We start from the raw sequence: 8,153 nt of genomic DNA, 5'->3' as shown, positions 1-8,153 counted from the left end.
GAATCCCGTTTACAAGACATCTCGACAATGGTTAAACAAGACCAGCAAAGCCGCCCGATGTGCCGACAAATCCCGATAGGAGTCGCACGTATCTCGTTCTCAGGGCACACCTGATAGGTCAAGCTACGAGTAAAACCAACCCTCGAGTTGCCCTGAGGTGGCTCCGCAGGCTGCCCGTTTCAGACCAGCACTCAGAGGAGCACTGGCCCGGGGGTTTAAAATAAAGATGAACCTCGGGCTAGCAAAAACCCAAGGGAAGGTTATAGGTTGTTAGGCAAATGTAAAACCAAGGTTGGGCCTTGCTGGAGGAGTTTTATTCAAGGCGAACTGTCAAGGGGTTCCCATTATAACCCAACCGCGTAAGGAACGCAAAATCAAGGAACATAACACCGGTATGACGGAAACTAAGGCGGCAAGAGTGGAACAAAACACCAGGCATAAGGCCGAGCCTTCCACCCTTTACCAAGTATATAGGTGCATTAAAGTAAACAAGATATAATAATGATATCCCAACAATAATCATGTTCTAACAAGGAACAAACTCCAAACTTCACCTACAACTAGCAACGATATAAGAGGGGCTGAGAAAAGCGGTAACATAGCCAAACGACGGTTTGCTAGGACAAGGTGGGTTAGAGGTTTGACATGGCAATATGGGAGGCATGATAAAGCAAGAGGTAGGTATCGCAGCATAGGCATAGAAATAGAGCGAATAACTAGCATGCAAAGATACAAGTGATTTCGAGGGTATGGTCATCTTGCCTGCAAAGTTCTCCGAGTTGATGTAAGCTTGATCCTCATAAGCGTACTCAACTGGTTCCTCGATCACGAACTCGTCTCTCGGCTCTACCCAAGGCAAGAATACAAGCAAAAGAAACCACAATCAACCAAGGTGCAATGCGCAAGCAACATGATGCAAAACATGGTATGATATGCGGGATGTAATATGCAATGCATATGCGTGCTCCGGAAGGAAAATATTGAACCAAGCCTCAACTTGGCAAACCAAGAGTGTCGCTGGAAAGATGAGTTGATTTTGGTCTAAATCGATATAAAGATCGTCGGAAACGGATGCACGGTTTGCAAATGGCAAGCAAAACAAGAATGGCACAATTCTGCGATTAACATCACGATGCCATCTAGAATGCAACAAGAAACTAAGCTAATGCACTCCAACATAGCAACAAAGCACATGGCAGTGATATACTCAAGCTGCTTGGCAAAAGATGAACACTGAGCTACGGCTGAATCACAAAATAACAGGTTCAAACAAGCATGGCAAAAGTGCAAAAGATAACAGCATCACACACTTTGTGAAAATAACATGTCAGGAATTAACATTAGGAAGCAATGTTTAGAGCAAGATATCAACATGCTACAGGAGCAGAACATAGCAAAGCAAGGCTTGGCATGAATCTACTCAAAGCATATAACAGAAGTCCCTTACTAACCATAAGCCAAAAGGGCACAGAAAACATGATGGCACCCATGTAAACATAGCAAGTTTCGTTAACAGATTTAGACTTAGCAGAAAACTGGACATGGCATAAACAGAGTTACGAAGGCCTCTTTGCGAGCTCGATGCACTCAACAAAAGGCATTGCATGACAAACTAAGCATACACCCAGTAAGAAGACATGATCAAGAAGCTAAACATGGCAAGAACAAACTTATAGCATGCATGGATCAACTACAACAACCTTGGCAAAATTGATTAACACGTAAACAATATGCCAGGAACATTTTATAGCAAAAGTAGTGCAAGATTGAGTCATGCTAGGGTACTCCATAAATGCAAACAAGGACATGGATGGATAGAGCCCAACCATAAGCCCAAATCATCCTTACTGAACATACTCAAAAGAGGCATGGATCTCTCTGTAACAACATGAACACATGGCATAAAAATAACATTAGGGAAATGACTTAGTGAAAATCTAAGTCCCTGAAATCAGCAACATCACGAGAGCTACTTTGCATGCTTGTGCTAGTCACCAAATTGATCATAAAAATACATGGCATACACCCCTATAAAGATGGCATGGCATAGCCCAAAACACATGTGGAGCTCATGCTCATATGCTGCACACATTAATCATGGCAAAAATTACAAATCCTCATAATCTGATAAGAATCAGGAACTAACATTTTATAGCACTCTTGCAACAGCATTTTAGGCATCAAGATGGACTCAAACAAGCATGATGCAATGGAACAACATGAGGAGCACATTCTAACAAACATTTTGATATGCCACACGCACGAAACGGAGCTACAGTCACGCAATTATGGCATGAAGAAGGGAGCATGAAATTAACCAGAAAAAGGGACTTAGTGGATTTGTGGACCTCGGGTGAACAGTAGTCAATGGGGCGGTTTGGGCCGGATTGGGAGGCAGCAAGGTCGTCCGGCGAGGCTGTCGCCGGTGGCGAGCTTGGGGCGGCGGATTCGGGGCGGAGGAGGCCAGATCCGGTGGCTGGCGCCGGATCTACGCCAGAGAGGAGGAAGGCACGGGGCGGCGACGTCCTCGGGCGATGGGGAGACGGCGGCTTCGACGGCGGCCAGCGAGGGCGGTTGTGGTGGCGCGGTGAGGGCGGCTGTGGCGGAGCGGCGAGGTCACGCGGCGGAGGGCGGCGGCGCGGAGAGGAACCGGGCGCGCGAGGCGCGGGTGCGGGTGGCAAGCGGCGACGGGCGCGCGGGCCGAGGAGGGCCCCGCACGGGCCTGGCGGGCCGGCGGCGGTGGGTGGCGCGGTGGCGCCACGTGGCGGCACTGGATGGCTGCGGACGGCGGCGCGGGTGTCCGGTGACTGCGGACGTGTCTGGTGGCGGCGGGATCTATTCTTAGGGTTTCATCTATGCGAAAATTCCAGGAGGGGCACATATTTATAGGTAGAGGGAGCTAGGAGAGTCCAAATGGAGTGCGGTTTTCGGCCACACGATCGTGATCGAACGGCCGAGAGGATGGATGGGGTTTGGATGGGTTTTGGGCCACTTTGGAAGGGTGTTCAGCTGCAACACACACGAGGCCTTTACGGTTCCTTAGTTAACCGTTGAAGTTCCAAACGGACTCCAAATGGCATGAAACCTGACAGGCGGTCTACCGGTGACGTACCAAGGCTACTTGGCAAAACTCGGTCCAATCTGAGAACATTTAACACCCGCACTTGAAAAGAGGCAAAAGGGGACGCCGGAGAACATAGGAGTGCCAGAATGCAAAACGGACAACGGGGAAAATGCTTGGATGCATGAGACGAACACGTATGCAAATGCGATGCACATGATGACATGATATGAGATGCATGACATGAACAAAATGCAAAACGAAGACAAAACCCAACCACGAGGGAAATATCATAACTTAGAGCCGAAAATGGCAAGAGTTGGAGTACAAATATGGCAAGTTACATCCGGGGCGTTACACTGCCCCGCTGCACGGAGGATTCGGCGCCGGCGACCCGCTGCTGAAGAGAAGACAGCTCGGCTTGCACTGAAGACAGGGAGGCTACGGCGACTTTCTCGCGACGTTCAGCCTTGTCTAGCCCTGACCTGAGGGCCTTGGTCCTGCCCATTGCCTCGGCTTCCACAAGCTTCAACTTCAGGTCGTACCTGCCCACAAGGTCCGCGCGAGCCTTGGCCGCTCGGCGATCGACTTCCTCTTGGGCCTTGGCCTCGCGCGTGCCGACAGCGTCCTCAGTTGGGAAACCTGGCGCTCCCTCAACTCCAACCACTCAAGCTCAAGGATGCGCTCCACGGCTTCCAGCGCCAGCGCCTCCTCGCACCTCAGGATCTCTTCCTCCTCGACAGGCGTCCCCCTCATTGACGCTAAGGCGGCCTCGCGCACCTCCACTTGCTGTTCCGGGGAAGCACTCCAGGCTTGGAGCTCCCACGCACGCTTCTCTGTGATCAACAAGAACCCCCCCTTTAGCAACGCATCAATGCGTTGTTGTATGTCCATTTATTTGTTGCTAAGGTCTACACCAACGGATTAATATTCGTTCCCGTTGGTGGCGTTGCAAGGGTCTACAACAACATATATGCATGTGTTGGTAAACTGCGTGTGGAAGTGTTGATAGATAGCAACATATAGAGCTAGAGCTCAACAACGTTTCATATGCGTTGGTGGCGACCATGGAGAAATAAAACAGATCACAGCTTCATATCCATTGGTGGTGACTATGGACATAACAGATCAGTAACCCAATTCTGGACCTTGCAATGTCAACAGAGTTGGAGGCACAAAATAATGAACAGAAAGTTCTCATATATTAAATTGACTATAGTGTATTATAAAGAACATGATCCAAAGATTACAAGAGGTGAAACTATCTATCAATGTTTGAAATATTGACCCTAAAAATGTCATTCTAAATTTTTTGATCCTGAAATGACATTCTTATTATCTTGTAGTAGCCTCATTCTTAACCTTGCAATCAACATCTGAGCCATGCAACGTCAATTTATCTTCTTGATCAACAACAACAACAAAAACAACAATAATATGGGATGAGCAACTTACATTAGAGAAATCGGGTTATCATAGAAATGAAATTTAAAAGAGCACCCTACAAATGGGATTGATCAAGACATAGACTTATATATAGATAAAGGGATAATTAATGATCTGAATACAAAAGGAAAATCCAAAATTAATTTATAAATAACATCTCAGATTATGCTATTTATATCCGTGTACTAATTATTTTTGCATCTTGCATCAACTCAAAACTATATGAACTATTAATATATATTATTAGTGTTCCAATCTATTTTCTCTAAAAAAATACCAAAATTCAGATGTGGAAACTGCATATACTTGCAATGTCAGTATCATCACTCTGTAAAATAATAATAATAATAATAATAATAATAATAATAATAATAATAATAATAATAATAATAATAATAATAATACACGCTAGCAAAAGGGCCATCACTATGCTATGGAGTACAAACATATAGACTTCAAGTTTTAACCCATTCTTTGTAAACTGAGGGCATTTTATTTATTTTAATTGCCTTGCACATGTTCTGATATCCATGGCTCGTTAGAAGCTGCATATTAATACACAGAGCAACTTTCATCAATCAGATGTGGTTGTTCATTATGAACAACCATCATCTTGCATATACTACTAAAAATTATATTATATTAAATTGAGATGAATTTAGCAAATAACTAAATGACAAGTAGCTAACTAATAATATTGAATATACTGAATTGATTATTTCCATTTTTGAGAGTACTCTGCACTAGCTAGCTTTGCATTAGATTGCTCCCGTACTACTCTTGCTTGTGATGATTTATTAGCCATGCATGTTACGGTGTATTAGGAGAAATCTCAGTGCGACAACTTGAAAATCTTTAAATATTCTACGTCACACAAGATATCGTAATTACTGAGATTCACCAAGTCATATATTAGAATTTCCTGATCCATGAATAAAATTCTCAGAACCTGTAGAAGCAACAACAGGAGAAAAAAACCATCACTAGATTTGAGACAGCTGGAGTTATCAACTCATGCATAATGAACTAAGAAACAGAGGGGGGCACGAGAACTACAAACAATCTAATCCACTTCTGCTCATCATGACGCATTGACGCCAACCCGGAGGTCATGACTTGACCTTGAAGGGATGCGGGATCTAAGTAGTATAGACAAGTGCACCATAATTATATACAAGAAAGGACATACAAAAATAAAAATTTAGCGGCTGGGAAAGAAGAGCCTACCAACTGAGCCACGCCATAGGAAGTCTGGTTTCTACATGGGTTTTGTCTTAAACGTAACTGGTTGTTTCATGGCTTATAGAGTAGCGTTATGTATAATGTCAAACACCTTTCATGTTCCAAGTTCAGCAGGTGACATGATGGCCCACATTCTGAACTATATTGGAACCCGAAACAGGTCACAATGTTAAATGTAAGTGAAATAGAACAATCATGTAGTAAGAAGTCAAAATTAGGTACCCCTACTCTAGCTAGGAGACCGATGGATGGAGGACCAATGGTTTTCTGGTTGATCACCACAAAAGTATTGTAACTTCCTGAGAGAAATTGCATGTCATAGAAACGCGTGAGGGACACACTAAGCAAAATACCTTAATTTTCAATTCAATGATCTTGTCGACATGTTCATCAACTTGACGTCTCTCAGAAGAAATCATCTTTTCTCCTTGTTCAGTGTTGCATGTTATATTTGGTAATTTACGAAAATATCCTTTTAGTGGAGAAGGGTGGATTGTTAGTGTAGATGATTTAGAAGATATAATTGGTGGCTTGTTCAGTGTTGCATTTATTTCAATGAGAAACTTATTTGTCAATTAAACTCTCCCCTTCAGTGATTTGTGTGAAACAGCAAATCTAAGGGCCTATTTGGCAACTAAGTTTTTTCTTAGTATTTGGAGACTACTGTGGTTTCTAAAAATACTATAGTTTTAAATACTTTAGGGTGTTTCTGTAGCAGAGCTACAAACAAATAGCTGGGCAGGACAGGCTGAAGGAAAGCTATTATGCACTCATCCTAACAACAATTTTTCACTAGATACAATTTCTTTTAACGCACTGTGGATATAAATTGGAAATTTGACGCAGTTAGATTGTACTCATGTTAACAATGCTTCACTCAAATACAGTTTACACTCAGATTGATGTCATGCTAACCAGTGCTAACAACAATTCTTCACTGGATACAAATTAAGCTGTAGAAATTAGTAATTAGATGAATAGATGATGCTGTAAATGAAATTTGGGGATATGAAAGAATCAAAGGAAATTACCTGCATTGTCTTGCAAGCTCTTTTCGCCTCATGTAGCAGTACTTATATCACTACACCAAATCTATCCTGCAAAAAAAAGCAAGACTCACATCAATTGCAAATAATGTCCATATGAGAAAGGGCAATTTTATCAAGACATATGAGCATTCGATACAAATCAGCAGCCCAACTTGCAAATCAAACACTGGCAGGGACTCGGGATTTTGGAGAGGTCGAGAGGAGTTGTTCGTTTCCTTTGGGGCTGAGTCGCTGGCTGGCCGCTGCGAGGTGCATCGGTCGGTGCCTCGGGTTGCGACTAGTCGGCTGCTGTGTGCCGGTCAGCGCCGTCGGCAAGGAACCAGAAACAAACAAGGATGAGCGAGTACAGGGGGCGTACTGCTGAACTGATGCAGTTGAGGACGGGGGCGTCGGTGCTTGCGCCGTCCCTGGCTATGCGGAGGAATGGTGGCGGCCGCACCTTACCCAACGCGAGGAGGATAGCCACGACGCCGTGTGCATCCCGGACGCGAGGAGGATGGCGGAGATGCAGTATGCATCCCCGACGCGCGGAGAAAGTGGCAACGGAGGCGGGCTCGACGAAGGAACAGGGGGGGGCGGGGCAAGGGGACGGCAACGGTGGGAATCCTAGCTGCTGAGGGTAGGGGGACGGCGGAAGTGAGAGATGGGGCATGGTGGCCGATGTAGGGTGTCTCTCATTTAGGATAATCTGCTTTTTTTGAGATAAAACCAAAACGAAGGGATATAATAATAATAGACTTATGCGCGAGCGACGAGACAAAAGAGGTGGAGGTGGGTACGGGGAGGTTAGCGCTAAGTGGGGAACGTGGGAGGTTCAACGAAACAACACATCATGCTATCTTCGTTGCTAGACATGCGTTGCTATATGGGTTTTTTTGTTGTAGTGGCGACGTCGATCAGCTTCCAGAGCTTTATCCAAAGGGCTGGCGCAAGCTTCGCGCGAGATCGCAAGAGACGCCTCGGCCTTTGCATTATCAAGCTCGCGTTGGTGGCGCCCAAGGTTGATGGCCACCTTTAGCTTATGCCACTCCTCCACTAGCCGAAGACCCTCGGCCTCGAGGCGCGCGTCTACATCCGCGAGCTCCCCGCCAAGCCGGTTCATCGTGCCCATCGCCTACCGGAAGAGCTCGTGGCGGACAACGCTCCTTTCATGCGCAGCTTTGAGCGTGCAGCCGGCTCCGTCCTCCATAGCAGGGGCCGTCGACGGGACCTGAAGCGGTTCGCCCCTTTCCTGCAGGGGGCTGGGGGCTGGCGCCCCTCCGGACACCGACTGGGCTTCAGCAGGATCCCGGTTGGGATGAGGCTCACTGCTCGAAGAAGGGACCAAGATCGAAGCCATCCAGTCGCCGTCCATG

At 45.8% G+C, this 8,153-nt stretch overlaps 1 long non-coding RNA gene across 1 annotated transcript; it reads right to left on the bottom strand.

The window, feature by feature from the left end:
• Positions 1-4,244: 4,244 nt before the first annotated feature.
• On the bottom strand, positions 4,245-7,515 carry LOC123085890 (uncharacterized). Its single transcript, XR_006440105.1, has 3 exons — positions 7,157-7,515; positions 6,781-6,846; positions 4,245-4,461 (listed from the first exon to the last, which is right to left on the bottom strand). It is a non-coding gene; the product is annotated as an uncharacterized lncRNA (long non-coding RNA).
• Between the last annotated feature and the right edge of the window lie 638 nt (positions 7,516-8,153).

This window comes from Triticum aestivum, chromosome 4A (genome assembly GCF_018294505.1).
Source record: "Triticum aestivum cultivar Chinese Spring chromosome 4A, IWGSC CS RefSeq v2.1, whole genome shotgun sequence".
NCBI classification, from domain to species: Eukaryota; Viridiplantae; Streptophyta; class Magnoliopsida; order Poales; family Poaceae; genus Triticum; species Triticum aestivum.
This window is presented reverse-complemented; position numbering and strand designations above follow the sequence as displayed.